Below are 17,683 nucleotides of genomic sequence, written 5' to 3' on the forward strand. Positions count from 1 at the left end.
TACAAAGGACGTGGTGACTTATGTATAGACAAATAAATTATTACAAGTTCAGAAAAATTGGATGATTTATTCAAGAGAAAGAGATTCACAAAATTCCCAAGTCAGTAACGTGTTGGTCCACCTCTGGTCGTTATGTAGGCTGTTATTCGGCTTGGAAGTGATTGACAGAGCACGTTGTGCCAAATTCTGTCCAATTGATGCGTTAGATCGTCAAAATCCCGAGCTTTTTGAAGGGCCCTGGCCGTAGTGCTCCAGACTTTCTCGATTGGAAAGAGTTCTGTGGAACTAGCTGAACGATATACGGTCCAGCAAGCACGAAGAAAAGCAGTAGAAATCCTCGCCGTGTGCGGGCGGTCATTATCTTGCTGAAATGTATGCCAAAGATGGCTGGCCATGAAGAACAACAAAAGAGGGCGTTGAATATCGTCGATGTACCGCTCTGTTGTAAGGGTGGTGCCGATAACAGCCAAAGGGATTCTGATACCAAACGAAATGGCACCACACACTATCACTGCTGGTTGTCGGACCGTATGGCGGACGAGAGTCAGGCTGGTATCCCAACGCTGTCCGAGGCGTGTGCAGAACATCTTCCCTGGTCATCAGGGCTGAATGGAAGCGGGCTTTGGCGATCTAGTGCGCCAATTGCCCAGAATTTGGCAGCATATCCATCAGGAGGACATCCGAGATCTCTACCAATCAGTGCGACGCCTAACACCTACTTGCTGAAGGGTTAGGGCGGAACAAGTCTTATTAACTTTCTCAGTTTGTGAAGCTCTTTCTCCTTAATAAATCAACCAGTTTTTCTGAAATTACAATCTTTTGTTTGTGCATGTACTGCAAATCTACCAATTTCCCATTTGGGTACCCTTCGTTCAAATGGCTCTGAGCACTATGTTACTTAACTTCTCAGGTCATCAGTCCCCTAGAACTTAGAACTACTTAAACCTAACTAACCTAAGGACATCACACACATCCATGCCCTAGGCAGGATTCGAACCTGCGACCGTAGCGGTCGCGCGGTTCCAGACTGTAGCGCCTAGAACCGCTCGGCCACTTCGGCCGGCGGGTACCCTTCGTGGTGCGTCGTGTTTCTTATCTCAGAGTGCATGAGCGTCCGGATGTGTAACGACAGATTGAGATATAGAAGAATTTAGGAGATTATGAATATTTTCACAACAGAGAAGTGGGCTTCAGCTTTGGAGATTCCAATGTTGGGAGAAAATGCAACTGGCTCGGTGTTTATGTCAAGAGACTCTCGGTTAGGTATGAGTAGCTATACCCTCCTTCCACACAAGATCAGGCACTGTGGCTGTTACTTTAGGTTAACGCCAAGGTCCTTATTGTCTGGCCAGATGGAGAGGTGAATCTGGCCCCACAGGAGGTGCAGGGATCATATATCAGAGTAGAAACGAGCCCAACACAGATGGCAAGATGCAGACAGGTACATCAGAAACAAAGTGTGGTACCTTGGTCATTATGCCTGGTTAATCACGAGGCCGTCACAATCTGTGGGTTGCCATAATCATTATGCCAAGTTAAGTGCTAGGTCATCAGACAAGATGCAGGAGTACAGCTAATATGGCATCAGATAGCATGGACATTAAACCAGATTAACGGAGAGACCCTCACAAAACGACCAAATACGGAAATGTAGCTACGGGCGACACAACATGAGGTGCCATTACCACTGACCCAAGTTAACAACTTGACCGTACATCTGACAGAGCACGAATCTATCCCATATCCCCTTGTGGTACAATTATTACAATCCCCCATTCCGATTCTTTTCTGGAATAGAGCATGGAAACAACAACGGTGGCTAAAACTCTGTAAAAGTTCTAAATCCTTGGATTTTCAAGTCGTCACCATTTCACGAGTTGTATGTTAGACAGCCTGATTCTGTCTGGAACGTTCACCCCCAGATTTTTACTTTAAACCTCTCAGAGATGGTCAATACATCTCTTGTAGCGTCTATCACTTGATGAGCATGTCTGTGACGCTTTCGTGCTTAATAAAAGGACTCATTAAGAACGCGCCGCTCCTCGGTAATTCCTATCTGTCTGGTCTATTAATACTACCTGATTGTAGTCTCAGACTGCCGAGCAGAATCTCAAGAATAGGTCAAACAAACGTTTTACAAATTATCTCTTTTGTTGATTAATTACGTATTCTTGTTTTAAGTAATCGTTACACTTCAGCATACTAATACGTATTTCACCAACTGCAGTAATTCATCGTGAATCGTGTAGTTGCTATTTCAACGTTTTTGGCGTCTTCTGACTGGTTCGATGGAACCAGCAGCGAATTCCTGGATTGTTCCAACCTCTTGACTTCAGAGTAGCATTTGTATCTTACGTTCTCAATTCTTTGCTGGGTGTGTTCCAGTCTCGGTCTTCCACAACAGTTTTATCCTCTACGGCTCTCTCTAGTACCAAGGGAGATTCTCCTTGACGTCTTATCACGGATCGTATCATTCTGTCCCTTATTCTTGCCAGTGTTTTCCTTATGTTCCTTTCTTCGAGGATTCTGCAGAGAACTTCCTCAGTTCCAACCTTATCACTCCACATAATTTTCAACTTCCTTCTAAAACACCTCATCTCAAACGCTTCATTTCTCTTCTTTTCACGGTTTTCCCACAGTCCATGACTCATTAACATACATTGCTGTGCTCTGAATGTACATTTCAGAAACTTCTTCCTCAAATTAAGGCTGATGTTTGATACCAGAAGCCTGTTCCTGCTCACGAACGATCTCTTATCTGTGGTAATCTGCTTTTTATGTCTTCCTTATATACAGAAAAGTGGGGATAGCAGAGGCGAAAGACTACATACCTACCGTACATCCTTTTGAATCCGAGCACTTCGTATTTTGTCTTCAATTCGCGTTGTTCTGTCTTGGCTCGTTCACATGTTGTATACTAGTAACCTTTCTCTATAGCTTACTATTGTTCTTAGAATCTCCATATCTATGATAAATACTTACATTTATATTCATTCAAAATCAACGGCCAGTTTCTCCAAGAGGCATTAATGCTCTGAATTTATTACTCCATTCGGCTGCAGGTTCGTCGTGAGTTATGGACTTCTTAAAGTACATCATCATCTGCTAACAACCTCACAGAGTTTCCAATATCTAGCAGAACATTAATATACATCGTAAAAAGTAACTTACATATAACACTTCGAAGGGGTATGAGGCAAGTTAGCTTCACACATACTATTTCTCTCCGTTAATCACTTAAGTGCTGGATGCCGTCTGATAGTACATACTGAGTCCAATCACAAAGCTGATCAAATGTAATGTAAAGTTAGTACACTACTGACCATTAAAATTGCTACACCACGAATATGACGTGCTACAGACACGAAATTTAACCGACAGGAAGATGATACTGCGATATGCATATGATTAGCTTTTCAGAGCATTCACACAAGGTTGGCGGCAGTTGCAACATCTACAACGTGCTGACGTGTGGAAAGTTTCCAACCGATTTCTCACACACAAACAGCAGTTGACCGGCGTCACCTGGTGAAATGATGTTGTGATGTCTCGTGTGAGGAGGAGAAATGCGTACCATCACGTTTCCGACTTTGATAAAGGTCGGGTTGTAGCCTGTCGCGATTGCGGTTTATCGTATCGCGACATTGCTGCTCGCGTTGGTCTAGATCGAATGACAGTTAGTAGAATATGGAATCGGTGGGTTCAGGAGGGTAATACAGAACGCCGTGCTGGATCCCAGCGGCCTCGTATCACTAGCAGTCGAGATGACAGCCATCTTATCCGCATGGCTGTAATGGATCGTGCAGCCACGTCCCGATCCCTGAGTCAACAGATGGGGACGTTTGCAAGGCAACAACCATCTGCACGAACAGTTCGACGACGTTTGCAGCAGCATGGACTATCAGCTCGGAGACCATGGCTGCGGTTACCCTTGACACTGCATCACAGATAGGAGCGCCTGCGATGGTTTACCCGACGACGAACCTGAGTGCACGAATGGCAAAACGTCATTTTTTCGGATGAATCCAGGTTCTGTTTAGAGCATCATGATGGTTGCATCCGTGTTTGGCGACATCGCGGTGAACGCATATTGGAATCGTGTATTCGTCATCGCCATACTGTACTGGCGTGATGGTATGGGGAGCCATTGGATACACGTCTCGGTCACCTCTTGTTCGCAATGACGGCACTTTGAACAGTGGATGTTACATTTCAGATGTGTTACGACCCGTGGCTCTACCCTTCATTCGATCCCTGAGAAACCCTACATTTCAGCAGGATAATGCACGACCACATGTTGCAAATCCTGTACGGGCATTTCTGGATACAGAAAATGTTCGACTGCTACCCTGGCCAGCACATTCTCCAGATCTCTCACCAATTGAAAACGTCTGGTCAATAGTGGCAGAGCAACTGGCTCGTCATAACATGAACTGTGGTATCGTGTTGAAGCTGTATTGGCAGCTGTACCTCTACACGCCATCCAAACTCTGACTCAATGTCCAGGCGTATCAAGGCCGTTATTACGGCCACAGGTGGTTGTTCTGGGTAGTGAATTCTCGGGATGTATGCACCCAAATTGCGTGAAAACGTAATCACATGTCAGTTCTAGTATAATATATTTGTCCAATGAATACCCGTTTATCATTTACATTTCTTCTTGGTGTAGCGATTTTAATGGCCAGTAGTGTATTTTGTTAGCTAGACAACGGTTTTCTAATGGTAATTTTTTAACAAAAGACAATATCGTTAGACAGTATCGTACATTTTCATATTTATCCCTATAAGTAAGTGTAATTATATACATCTTGTAAGTTCTTAATTTCTTCTCCATTTTGTATTCAGATATAAATGAAATTTAATATATTTTGCAAAAATGTTTCTATATTCTAAGTATTTTGACTGTATGATATTTATCTGTACAAATTCTTTGGTCTGGTAGGGAAAGTGTTACGTGCTCTAAGTTCATGTATATGCAGAAGTGACAGGTGCAGGAAGTCAGTCTCTACTGGGACTCGGTAATGTGATGACGGACGGGTGAGGACGTGCCATTTAAGGAGGACGGTAATTTCGAGGATAAGGAAGAAGTTTTCGATATGGTGAAAGTTAGAGGGTCTTCAGTGGACTGGAGAATCTTAATACTGAGACAGAGGACACAGCTTAAGCATGCAGAGCTGGGCAGATGCAGAAGACTGACGCCAAAGAATGGAAGTATTAAGACATAGGAAGTTTGAGAAAGAACCAGTTGCCATCACAAAAACTCAAGTAAATCATGAAGCCATGCTGAAAGTGTAATGGTTCGTTGTCTTCTATAATTTGGTCGAGGAGAGACTGAACTACAGCTATAATACAGACTACGTTATGAAAAGTGTCAGTTTACAGATATTTTGAAGAAGGGAACCATGGACGGATTAATTAACTGTTAATTTGTTTGATGTGATAACCGAAGCATATAGCATCTTTGACAGTAAAAGTGTAAACAAAATGTATACTACATTGCTGAAGTACATCATGGCGAAAGCATCAATTATTGTGTGCGTAAAATAGTGTTCGTACTTCCAATGGCATATCGTATCAAAAATTATGTCACATATATTCGGTAGTGAATTCTATGGTGGGAGCATCGGACCAGTGGCGGGGATTGATTTATTCTCTTAAATTATTATTTTTGGAATAAATTACAACAATCTAGGTCTCAAGGCACGTTTATTAAAATGTGATCGGTTTCGATGATACCCAACGATCTTCAGACCTACAGCCATATTGATGGACAATGGCTGTGTGTGGAGCAGGAACTGCTGCACGACGTCAGCTGCTCAGTCTTTTAAATCAACTTTCCATTGACAAGCTGGCATCCGCCATTTCGTTATTTTCCTGTGGCTCACCAAATATCTGATACGAGACGACGACAGCGATTGTGAGCTACAGCAACATGCCAGGTGGGTCAAGGAAGCACTGCAGTTATTCATCTCTGGCGCCGAAACCTTAGGTTAGTTAGGTTTAAGTAGTTCTAAGTATATGGGACTGATGACCTCAGATGTTAAGTCTCATAGAGCTTAGAGCCATTTGAAACATTTGAACACCCTGTTTGAACATTATCCAAAGATAGACGAATGTGAGGGACAGTGAAGATCTAAGTCGGTTATTCAAATTAACAACAGTTAAACAGCTGAATACAGTTTATTTTCATTCAGAATTTAATTTTCTTACAGCTAAATGTCATTTTCACACTACTTCATTTGACTGCGAAAGCATGCTTGTTTGACCGTGAAGTGCTAAACTGAATAGTTATTTTAGCTTTTTTGGCGTGGATAATATGGTAGTTTTTAAATATTTCGTAAACATATGCATATGCAGCAGTACAGTTCCACACACACATTTAAGAAGAACAGAACAATAACAGGGAATTGCACAAATATTTCGGTAGAAAATCTCTTTGTAAATTTAATTTAAATTAGCATACAAAGTGCAGACTGCTAAGTAATAATTTACAATTCACTCCAATTTATACTTTCTTAGTTCCAAACAGTACATCTACATCTATACTCCGCGAGCCACCTTACGGTGTGTGGCGGAGGGTACTTATTGTACCACTATCTGATCCCCCCTTCCCTGTTCCATTCACGAATTGTGCGTGGGAAGAACGACTGCTTGTAAGTCTCTGTATTTGCTCTAATTTCTCGGATCTTTTCGTTGTGATCATTACGCGAGATATATGTGGGCGGTAGTAATATGTTGCCCATCTCTTCCCGGAATGTGCTCTCTCGTAATTTCGATAATAAACCTCTCCGTATTGCGTAACGCCTTTCTTGAAGTGTCCGCCACTGGAGCTTGTTCAGCATCTCCGTAACGCTCTCGCGCTGACTAAATGTCCCCATGACGAATCGCGCTGCTTTTCGCTGGATCATATCTATCTCTTCTATTAATCCAACCTGGTAAGGGTCCCATACTGATGAGCAATACTCAAGAATCGGACGAACAAGCGTTTTGTAAGCTACTTCTTTCGTCGATGAGTCACATTTTCTTAGAATTCTTCCTATGAATCTCAACCTGGCGCCTGCTTTTCCCACTATTTGTTTTATGTGATCATTCCACTTCAGATCGCTCCGGATAGTAACTCCTAAGTATTTTACGGTCGTTACCGCTTCCAATGATTTACCACCTATGGCATAATCGTACTGGAATGGATTTCTGCCCCTATGTATGCGCATTATATTACATTTATCTACGTTTAGGGAAAGCTGCCAGCTGTCGCACCATGCATTAATCCTCTGCAGGTCCTCCTGGAGTACGTACGAGTCTTCTGATGTTGCTACTTTCTTGTAGACAACCGTGTCATCTGCAAATAGCCTCACGGAGCTACCGATGTTGTCAACTAAGTCATTTATGTATATTGTAAACAATAAAGGTCCTATCACGCTTCCCTGCGGTACTCCCGAAATTACCTCTACATCTGCAGATTTTGAACCGTTAAGAATGACATGTTGTGTTCTTTCTTCTAGGAAATCCTGAATCCAATCACAAACCTGGTCCGATATTCCGTAAGCTCGTATTTTTTTCACTAAACGTAAGTGCGGAACCGTATCAAATGCCTTCCTGAAGTCCAGGAATACGGCATCAATCTGCTCGCCAGTGTCTACGGCACTGTGAATTTCTTGGGCAAATAGGGCGAGCTGAGTTTCACATGATCTCTGTTTGCGGAATCCATGTTGGTTATGATGAAGGAGATTTGTATTATCTAAGAACGTCACAATACGAGAACACAAAACATGTTCCATTATTCTACAACAGATTGACGTAAGCGAAATAGGCCTATAATTATTCGCATCTGATTTATGACCCTTCTTGAAAATGGGAACGACCTGCGCTTTCTTCCAGTCGCTAGGTACTTTACGTTCTTCCAGCGATCTACGATAAATTGCTGATAGAAAGGGGGCAAGTTCTTTAGCATAATCACTGTAGAATCTTAAGGGTATCTCGTCTGGTCCGGATGCTTTTCCGCTACTAAGTGATAGCAGTTGTTTTTCAATTCCGATATCGTTTATTTCAATATTTTCCATTTTGGCGTCCGTGCGACGGCTGAAGTCAGGGACCGTGTTACGATTTTCCGCAGTGAAACAGTTTCGGAACACTGAATTCAGTATTTCTGCCTTTCTTCGGTCGTCCTCTGTTTCGGTGCCATCGTGGTCAACGAGTGACTGAATAGGGAATTTAGATCCGCTTACCGATTTTTCATATGACCAAAACATTTTAGGGTTCTTGTTTAGATTGTTTGCCAATGTTTTATGTTCGAATTCGTTGAATGCTTCTCTCATTGCTCTCTTTACGCTCTTTTTCGCTTCGTTCAGCTTTTCCTTATCAGCTATGATTCGACTACTCTTAAACCTATGATGAAGCTTTCTTTGTTTCCGTAGTACCTTTCGTACATGATTGTTATACCACGGTGGATCTTTCCCATCGCTTTGGACCTTAGTCGGTACGAACTTATCTAAGGCGTACTGGACGATGTTTCTGAATTTTTTCCATTTTTGTTCCACATCCTCTTCCTCAGAAATGAACGTTTGATGGTGGTCACTCAGATATTCTGCGATTTGTGCCCTATCACTCTTGTTAAGCAAATATATTTTCCTTCCTTTCTTGGCATTTCTTATTACACTTGTAGTCATTGATGCAACCACTGACTTATGATCACTGATACCCTCTTCTACATTCACGGAGTCGAAAAGTTCCGGTCTATTTGTTGCTATGAGGTCTAACACGTTAGCTTCACGAGTTGGTTCTCTAACTATCTGCTCGAAGTAATTCTCGGACAAGGCAGTCAGGATAATGTCACAAGAGTCTCTGTCCCTGGCTCCAGTTCTGATTGTGTGACTATCCCATTCTATACCTGGTAGATTGAAGTCTCCCCCTATTACAATAGTATGATCACGAAACTTCTTCACGACGTTCTGCAGGTTCTCTCTGAGGCGCTCAACTACTACGGCTGCTGATGCAGGTGGTCTATAGAAGCATCCGACTATCATATCTGACCCGCCTTTGATACTTAACTTAACCCAGATTATTTCACATTCGCATTCGCTAATAACTTCACTGGATATTATTGAATTCTTTACTGCTATAAATACTCCTCCACCATTGGCGTTTATCCTATCCTTGCGGTATATATTCCATTCTGTGTCTAGGATTTCGTTACTGTTCACTTCCGGTTTTAACCAACTTTCCGTTCCTAATACTATATGCGCACTATTTCCTTCAATAAGAGATACTAATTCAGGAACCTTGCCCTGGATACTCCTGCAGTTTACCAATATTACGTTAACTTTTCCTGTTTTTGGTCTCTGAGGACGGACGTTCTTTATCAACGATGATAATGTCCTCTCTGGTAAGCCGTCAGGTATTTTATCGTTTCGCCCAAGGGGGGGTCCCTCTAACCTAAAAGACCCCCGTGTCCACGCCACACGTACTCTGCTACCCTAGTAGCTGCTTCCGGTGTGTAGTGCACGCCTGACCTGTCTAGGGGGGCCCTACAGTTCTCCACCCAATAACGGAGGTCGATGAATTTGCAACCATTATAGTCGCAGAGTCGTCTGAGCCTCTGGTTTAGACCCTACACACGGCTCCAAACCAGAGGACCGCGATCGACTCTGGGCACTATGCTGCAGATATTAAGCTCAGCTTGCACTCCGCGTGCGATGCTGGTTGTCTTCACCAAATCAGCCAGCCGTCGGAAGGAACCAAGGATGGCCTCAGAACCCAAGCGGCAGGCGTCATTCGTTCCGACATGTGCTACTATCTGCAGCCGGTCACACCCAGTGCGTTCAATAGCTGCCGGAAGGGCCTCCTCCACATTACGGACGAGACCCCCCGGCAAGCACACCGAGTGCACACTGGAATTCTTCCCCGACCTACCCGCTATTTTCCTGAGGGGCTCCATAACCCGCCTAACGTTGGAGCTCCCTATAACTAATAGGCCCGCCCTCTGTGACTGTCGGGACCTTGCCGGAGAATCGGCCACTGGCCCAACAGGCGAGGCATCCTGTGGTGGCTCGGAAACGATGTCATCACCACTAGGAAGCACCCCGTACCTGCTGGAAAGGGGTAAGGCAGCTGCCACGCGGCCAGATCCCACCTTCGCCTTTCGGCCAGGCACGCGCGAGCCCACCACTGTCCGCCATTCACCCTGGAGTGATGGCTGACCGATAAGATGCTCACTGCCGGAAGACGCAGCGACATCAGGGGTTCCATGTGATTCCAAGGCCACCGAAGTAGGCATAGGTCTCACCACAGTTGCCCCAACGCCACTACGAGCCGACGCCTGCGCCTCGAGCTCGATGAGCCTAACAGACAAAGCCTCCATCTGCCCCCGAAGAGTGGCCAATTATCCTTGCGTCCGCTCACAACAACCACAGTCCCTATACATAAGAGAAATAACTAAATTGCTACACAGTTATTCAGTAGAATCTACAGAAATCGTTTATCAGACAAGTAGTTACATTTTCATATGTCATTGTGATTTCATATTTGTAGCTGTTCTCATGTAATTGTGAATGAGTTGAAGTGTATGCCTAACGTCAAATATCATAGACAAAAAGAGGAATGGAAATAGTGGCGTATAAGTTCAGCCATCAGCCTAACACTGAATTATTATTGCGAAACTGTAGCAAGCAAAGGTGAAGCACTATGAGAGATATTTTCTGACAGTGACAGCCAGAAGTCATTCTAGCTCACATAGGAGGTATCTAAGAGTTTAAAAACTTGCTATCAACAGCGTAAGAGGCAGCAAATGGTCATTTTAACGAGATTCAGTGTTAATTCAGAGCCATTTAGTTGGGATTCCTTTCATGTTATTCGGCCCCAGTCTTATTTAGGCATACCGCATAAAGGAATATGGCTTCAAGTAACAGTTATATCGTACTGCTATTCATACTGATTTAAAGTGTGCTAAAGCATCGAATGATTTCTAGAAGTCACGGAGCACAGCATCAACCTCGGCCTTATGGATCTCTTGGAACAGAGAGAGAGGAATGTCGTAAGATCTTTGTTTGTGGAATCAATGTTGATACTCCTACGTAGCCCTGTGGAAATAGATTAGATTGTTATAAGCACACATGTTCTATGATGATAGCTGTTGACTGGTGTCTGGTACGTCCACATAACCGACCTGCTGCGCCACGGTCAGCCACGTGCTCCACCTCTGCAAACAGCCTGATTTCCTGTAATTAATTAGTGTTTATAGGGATAGGACAAAGGCATACGATAAAACAGCGTGTCCATTGAGACCAGAAAACCACACGTTAATTTGGGCTGCACTGTTCACAGACTGTACCTGTACGTCCATCAATAATTGTTGACACACACCATTTCGTAATTTTTCGTCCTGAATTGCACATTTCATAGTAGCTGCGTCAGCATAGTTGTTATTTATGAGATGATCCGTAACCATAGATAGCCACATGGATGAAAGTAGTTTCTGTGACACGCAAGTAAGCGAACGATAGGCTACTCGTGAAATATTTTCATTTAACAATCTATTGCATGAATTTTTTAAAGAAACTAATTCTAATGAAAAAAAATCTGGGGCTACGGTTTGACAAAAAAATTTCATGTAACAGGTTCAGCATAGAAATTTTGATTCATTCAATATTCTAGGTTTGTTGCCGACAAGAAGCCGAAAATTTTGATTAATTATTAATCGTTCACTTACAGAGACAGTGAATCATAATCTATGTAATCATTAAGTATCGTTCTACATACCTGGGAAATGTAACTAAATGAGGTGTAAGTAGCCGGAATGGTTCACTCTTTCAGTTGCTTCGCGCGTGTTTACGTACACCCCTCCTTCGGCACAGATTATCAATTTTGAACCATTTTTTCCAAAATAATGACGCTAAACACAGCGTAGATCAATGAAAACAGACTGTGTGTCTGTTGGCAATGTTTGTAGAAACGAGCGGATTCTTTAAGATTACACGTAAATTTACGGTTTGTTGTCAAATGCGATAGAAGGTTAACGTGGGTCATTAATAATCTTCACGGCACGAAACACTTCTTCAAAATTCATTGACACTTATACTGTTGATCGGTAGCATTATGGCCGCTTGCTTGATAGCGTATTGGTCCAATTTTGGAGCGGAGTACAGCAGCGATTCTCCGTGCCGTGGGTTCAAAATGTCCATACTAGGTTTCCAGAGGTATGTGGCACCGGATATTTAAAAACAGGTGAATTACGGGCCGGATGTTTGCGGGCGCGGAACTGCCCCAATTGGCACCTCATAGCATCCAAAGTGTGTTCCGTCGGGATCGGCTCAGAAGAGTCTGGTGGCCAAGATATCAACATCAGTTCACTGTCATGCTGCTGAAGCCACTGTAGAAAGATTCTGAAGCTATCCTGCTGGAAGATGTAATTGTTGTTGTGAAAGACATCGACTGTGAAGGGATATAGGTGGCTCACTATAGGAGAGAGTTAGGTTAACTGGACAGGTCAGGTCAACTGGTCCTTGGTTGTAAATTGTATCAGAATCTGTTTTCTGTGTCTTCCAGCAGATGGCTCAAGTAACTACTCAGGTCTAAGATCTTCAGCTACCAGTAACAGTTGAAAAGCAATAAACAACTGTTTTGTGTGGCTTTCTTTGTTCCCGAGGTCCCACATTTTTTTCCGGCTCATATTGTTTGTTGTTTATTTGTGACTTCAGGAGGAGTTTTGGAGAAGTCAAATACACCATAGCAATTGTAAGTGTTTATCCTTTACAGCAGATGGTTCTGTTTTTGACTAAGGTTAGTTTAGCGGTTATTTTAGTGACATTAAAAGAAAAATGTGTGGTTAGGTTAACTGGACACCAAGGTAGTTAGCACACTGGACTCGCATTCGGGAGGACGACGGTTCAATCCCGTCTCCGGCCATCCTGATTTAGGTTTTCCGTGATTTCCCTCAATCGTTTCAGGTGAATGCCGAGATGGTTCCTTTGAAAGGGCACGGCCGATTTCCTTCCCAATCCTTCCCTAACCCGAGCTTGCGCTCCGTTTCTAATGACCTCGTTGTCGACGGGACGTTAAACACTAAACACCACCACCACCACCACCAAGGTAGTTAGGTTATGTGGACCGGTCCAGTTAACAACAACATAACTATTTACTTTTGTAACTTACACAGCTTTTAATTTCAAAATATTTCACGTAATATTTAGTTATAATAGTGATGAACTGTACTTAGGCCTGTTTTAGCTGAGGTATAAGTTTTTCTTTCAGATGCCACGAGTTCGTATTAGTACAACTAACCACCGGTCGTATTCAGCTGAAGATCTTAAACTAGCAGTGACAGCTATCAAAGAAGGAACTAGTATTCGTGCAGCATCTAATCGGTTTCAGATTCCTCGAACAACGCTAAAACGTTATGTCTGTAAATCTGTTGATGACCGTGAAGTAAACTTCAGGCCATCAAATGAGCACAAAAGGGTGTTTACACCAGCAGAGGAGCTTTCTTTGTGTTCCTGCTTGAAAGAAATTGCTGGTATGAATTACGGTTTATCATTCACAGATACGAGGAAGTTAGCATATGAATTTGCTGCAGCTAACAAGAAGGAACTTCTGGCAAACTGGCGACAACAAAATATAGCTGGGAAGGAGTGGCTTCGTTCTTTTATGAAGAGGCATCAGCTCTCTCTTAGACAATCTGAAGCTATTAGTCTGAGTCGTGCTACTAGTTTCAATAATTCGAATGTTGGTAAATTTTATACCAATTTGAAGGAAACTTATAGAAACTTCAAATTTTGTCCAGAAGACATCTACAACCTTGATGAGACTGGCCTCACAACAGTACAGAAGCCTGGAAAGGTAGTGTCCCCATGTGGCCAGAAGCAAGTGGGGAAGGTAACTTCTGCAGACAGAGGCACGCTTGTAACCATGTGTGGCATAATTGGGAGCACTGGAAAAGCAGTTCCTCCATTTTTTTGTGTTCACACGTGTCCATTTTCATGATCACATGCTCCACAATGCACCACCTGGAAGTGCAGGGTCGGCTCACACCTCAGGATGGATGACCGGGGGCATATTTATGGACGTATTGGCACATTTTGTCAAACATGAACGACCAAGCAAAGAAAAGCCAAAACTTCTTATCATTGACAGTCATGGAAGCCACATGTCCATAAGGGCAATAACATTTGCCAAAGAATTTGTTAACAATACCACCACACTGCAGCCATAAGCTGCAGCCTCTGGATGTTGCCGTTTTTGGGCCTTTCACGTCCTTTTACAACAAAGCTTTTAACAGATGGCTGCTAAATCATCCTGGTCAGACACTGCGTATCTATGATGTAGCAGGACTAGTAGGTGAAGCATTTCCATCTGCTTTCACTCCGTCTGGTATCAGCAAAGGTTTCAAAGCTACAGGAATAATGCCTTTCAATGATGAAACATTTAGTGACGCAGATTTTTTGTGCTCATCTGTGACAGACCGACCATTTAAGCCAACTGAGAATGAAGTTGTTTCAGAAAGTAATGTTTCTAATACAGTTCCAGGTTCAGTTTCTCCACCTCCTCCTGCATCTGCTTCTCATCCAGTTCCTTCAACTTCTGCTGATAATCTCATTCCTCATTGTCCTCATGAACAAGAATTCATAGCAGAACTGTTTGTGGCTCCAGAAGCCTGACTTCCATTTCCAAAGTGTGGTCCCCGAAAAAGAGATAATCGTGCCCGAAAGAAAGGAGAATCTCTTATTCTTACAAGTTCACCAGGGAAGGCTCGCCTGGAAGAAGAAGCCTCTCCCAGAGATGAAAAGAAAAATAAAAAGAATAAAAAAAGAAACCTACTCCACAAGAACCAGATTCATCATCAGAAGGCAGCACTCACTTGGTTTTAGAAGAATCCGATTGTTCATGAGATGAAGACATTGAAGCAGATGAGGATATTTCAGAAATTATAGCTGGTGACTTCTTAATTGTTAAAGACCATGGAATTATAAATGACTCAGGTAGCAATTACGTAGCTGTTGTGAAAAAATCTCTTAGTTCTGGGGCTGAAGTGATTTTCAATAAGCGGCACAAACCGTCTAACAGATTTTCCATAACAGATGAAAATGCATTTGTTGCCACTGCAGACATTATTATGAAACTACCCCGGCCCCTTAAAGACTTCCGTCAAAGATTTGAAGACATAATTTATATCAATGTCGATTTATATGAATTTTGCCTTCGCTAAGACTGCTTTTATTTAAAATTTCAATCAGTACATTTGACATGTAACAATAAAAACTAAATGTTGGTGAAATATACTTTAAAACATTGTAAAACTCAAAATTAAATGTATTTCCTGTATTTCTATTCATTTTACTACCTGGATCAGTTAACCATACCACCACGGACCAGTTAACCTTACCGGTCAGGTTAAGTGGTCATTTTGCGAAGAAGTTTATTACCTCTGATTTCACACAAACTGGAAGTAATACAATGTCCTTGAACACTACATTGCAAAGAAAACATGTATCCTAGGCTTCCCATAAAATTTAACACTGATAAGTTCTACAGAAAATGATTCAGACCAATTTTAAAAAATGTGGCCCAGTTAACCTAACTCTCCCCTACTCTTCAAGTATACCACAGCTGTGATACTGTTTCCGACTTCTACCACAGTCCTCTGGAAGTCCCCCCCACCTCCAGAGCTATGTCGGCCGTTCGCGACCACCGACATGGTGTGAAAAGGAACGTGATTCATCCTACCAGGCGACATGTTTCCATTGATCCACGGTCCCATCTCGATGATACTGCGCGCACTGCAATCGTAACTGACGATGTCGTTGGGTCAACATGGCCACACTGTGGAGCCCCGTGTTCAACAATGTGCACTGAACAGCGTTCACTGAAACACTTGTGCCGGTACCAGCACTGTACTCTGTCATACAATGAAGCGCCAAAGAAACTGGTATAGGCATGCGTATTCAAATAGAGAGATTTGTGAACAGGTAGAATACGGCGCTGCAGTCACCAACGCGTATATAACAGAAAAAGTGTCTGGCGCAATTGTTAGATCGGTTACTGCTGCTACAATGGTAGGTTATCAAAATTTAACTGAGTTTGAACGTGGTGTTATAGTCAGCGCACGAGCTATTTACTCAACGTCTACGAGGTAGATATGAAGTGCGGATTTTATCATACAACCATTTCATGAGTGTACCGTGAATATCAAGAATCCGGTAAAACATCAAAACTCCGACATTGCTGCGGCCAGGAAAAGATCCTGAAAGAACGGGACCAACGACGACTGAAGAGAATCGTTCAACGTGCCAGAAGTGCAATCCTTCCGCAAATGGCTACTAATTTCAATGATGGGCCTTCGACAAGTGTCAGCGTGCGAACCATTCAACGTAACATCATCTATATGGGCTTTCGGAGCGGAAGGCCCACTCGTGTACCATTGATGACAGCTCGACACAAAGGTTTGCGCCTCGCGTGGGCCCGTAGACACCGATATTGGACTGTTGACTGCAGACATGTTGCCTGGTCAGACGAGTCTAGTTCCAAATTGTGTCGAGCGGATGGACGTGCACGGCTGTGGAGACAGCCACATGAACCCATGGACCCTGCATGTGAACAGGGGACTGTTCAAGCCGGTGGAGGCTCTGTAATGGTGTGGGGTGTGTGCAGTTGGAATGAATGACTCTGACAGGTGACAAGTACGTAACCATCTTGTCTGATCACCTGTATCCATTCATGTCCATTGTGCATTCCGGTGGACTTCGGCAATTCCAGCAGGACAATGCGACACCCCACACGTCCAGAATTGCTACAGAGTCTCTCCAGGAACACTCTTCTGAGTTAAAACACTTCCGATGGCCACCAAACTCGCCAGACGTGAACATTATTGAGGATATCTGCAATGTCTTGCAACGTACTATTCAGAAGAAATGTCAACTCCCTCGTACTCATGGATTTATAGACAGCCCTGCAGGATTCATAGTGTCAGTTCCCTCCAGCATTACTTCTGATATTAATCGAGTGTTGAGACACTTCTGCGTGCTCGCGGGGGTCGTACACGATATTGGGCAGTTCTACCAGTTTCCTTAGCTCTTCAATGGATCTGCCACGAATCGCGGCCTATCACGACTTAGATAGCGGACTAACCACTGACTACGTTAGTAACGAGACGTGGATGTCCAATAACTTGGCACCTGCTCATCGTCCTTCCAACAGTTTCTATATGTGCACATGGCAATAGGACACAAACAGCCGACCAGGTCCGCCATTTATGAAATTATTACTCCCAGGGCCTGCCATAACAATCTCCCCTTTCAATTGACTCGTTACACATTGTGCTTTAGACCTTAACTTTTCGTCCTTCGCTTCTTAATTCAGTCGAGAATGAGTTACCATATACTGGATACTAAAACTTAGACGTCATGGATGGTGTGAACGTTGCTCATTTTCCTCCTCTATCTTCTGCGACACTCTTCTTATTTGTCAACTATTTGAATGAAGGGGAAGTACAATCCGCAACAGAATTAAAGCAACACTTTCTCGAAACCACGTAATTCTCATTGCAACGCGTAAGTTTGAAATTTGGCTGAAAGGCGTTTACAACCCCTCTGTAATGATGTAAAAGCGTGGCTTCCTGCGGCGTCTCCCTCTGACTAGGTGACGCCTCTAACAGCCAGGTGACGACGCCTGGGGAAAAAGGTCAAGAGCTCAGAAG

Source organism: Schistocerca piceifrons, chromosome 4 (genome assembly GCF_021461385.2).
Source record: "Schistocerca piceifrons isolate TAMUIC-IGC-003096 chromosome 4, iqSchPice1.1, whole genome shotgun sequence".
Classification (NCBI taxonomy): Eukaryota; Metazoa; Arthropoda; class Insecta; order Orthoptera; family Acrididae; genus Schistocerca; species Schistocerca piceifrons.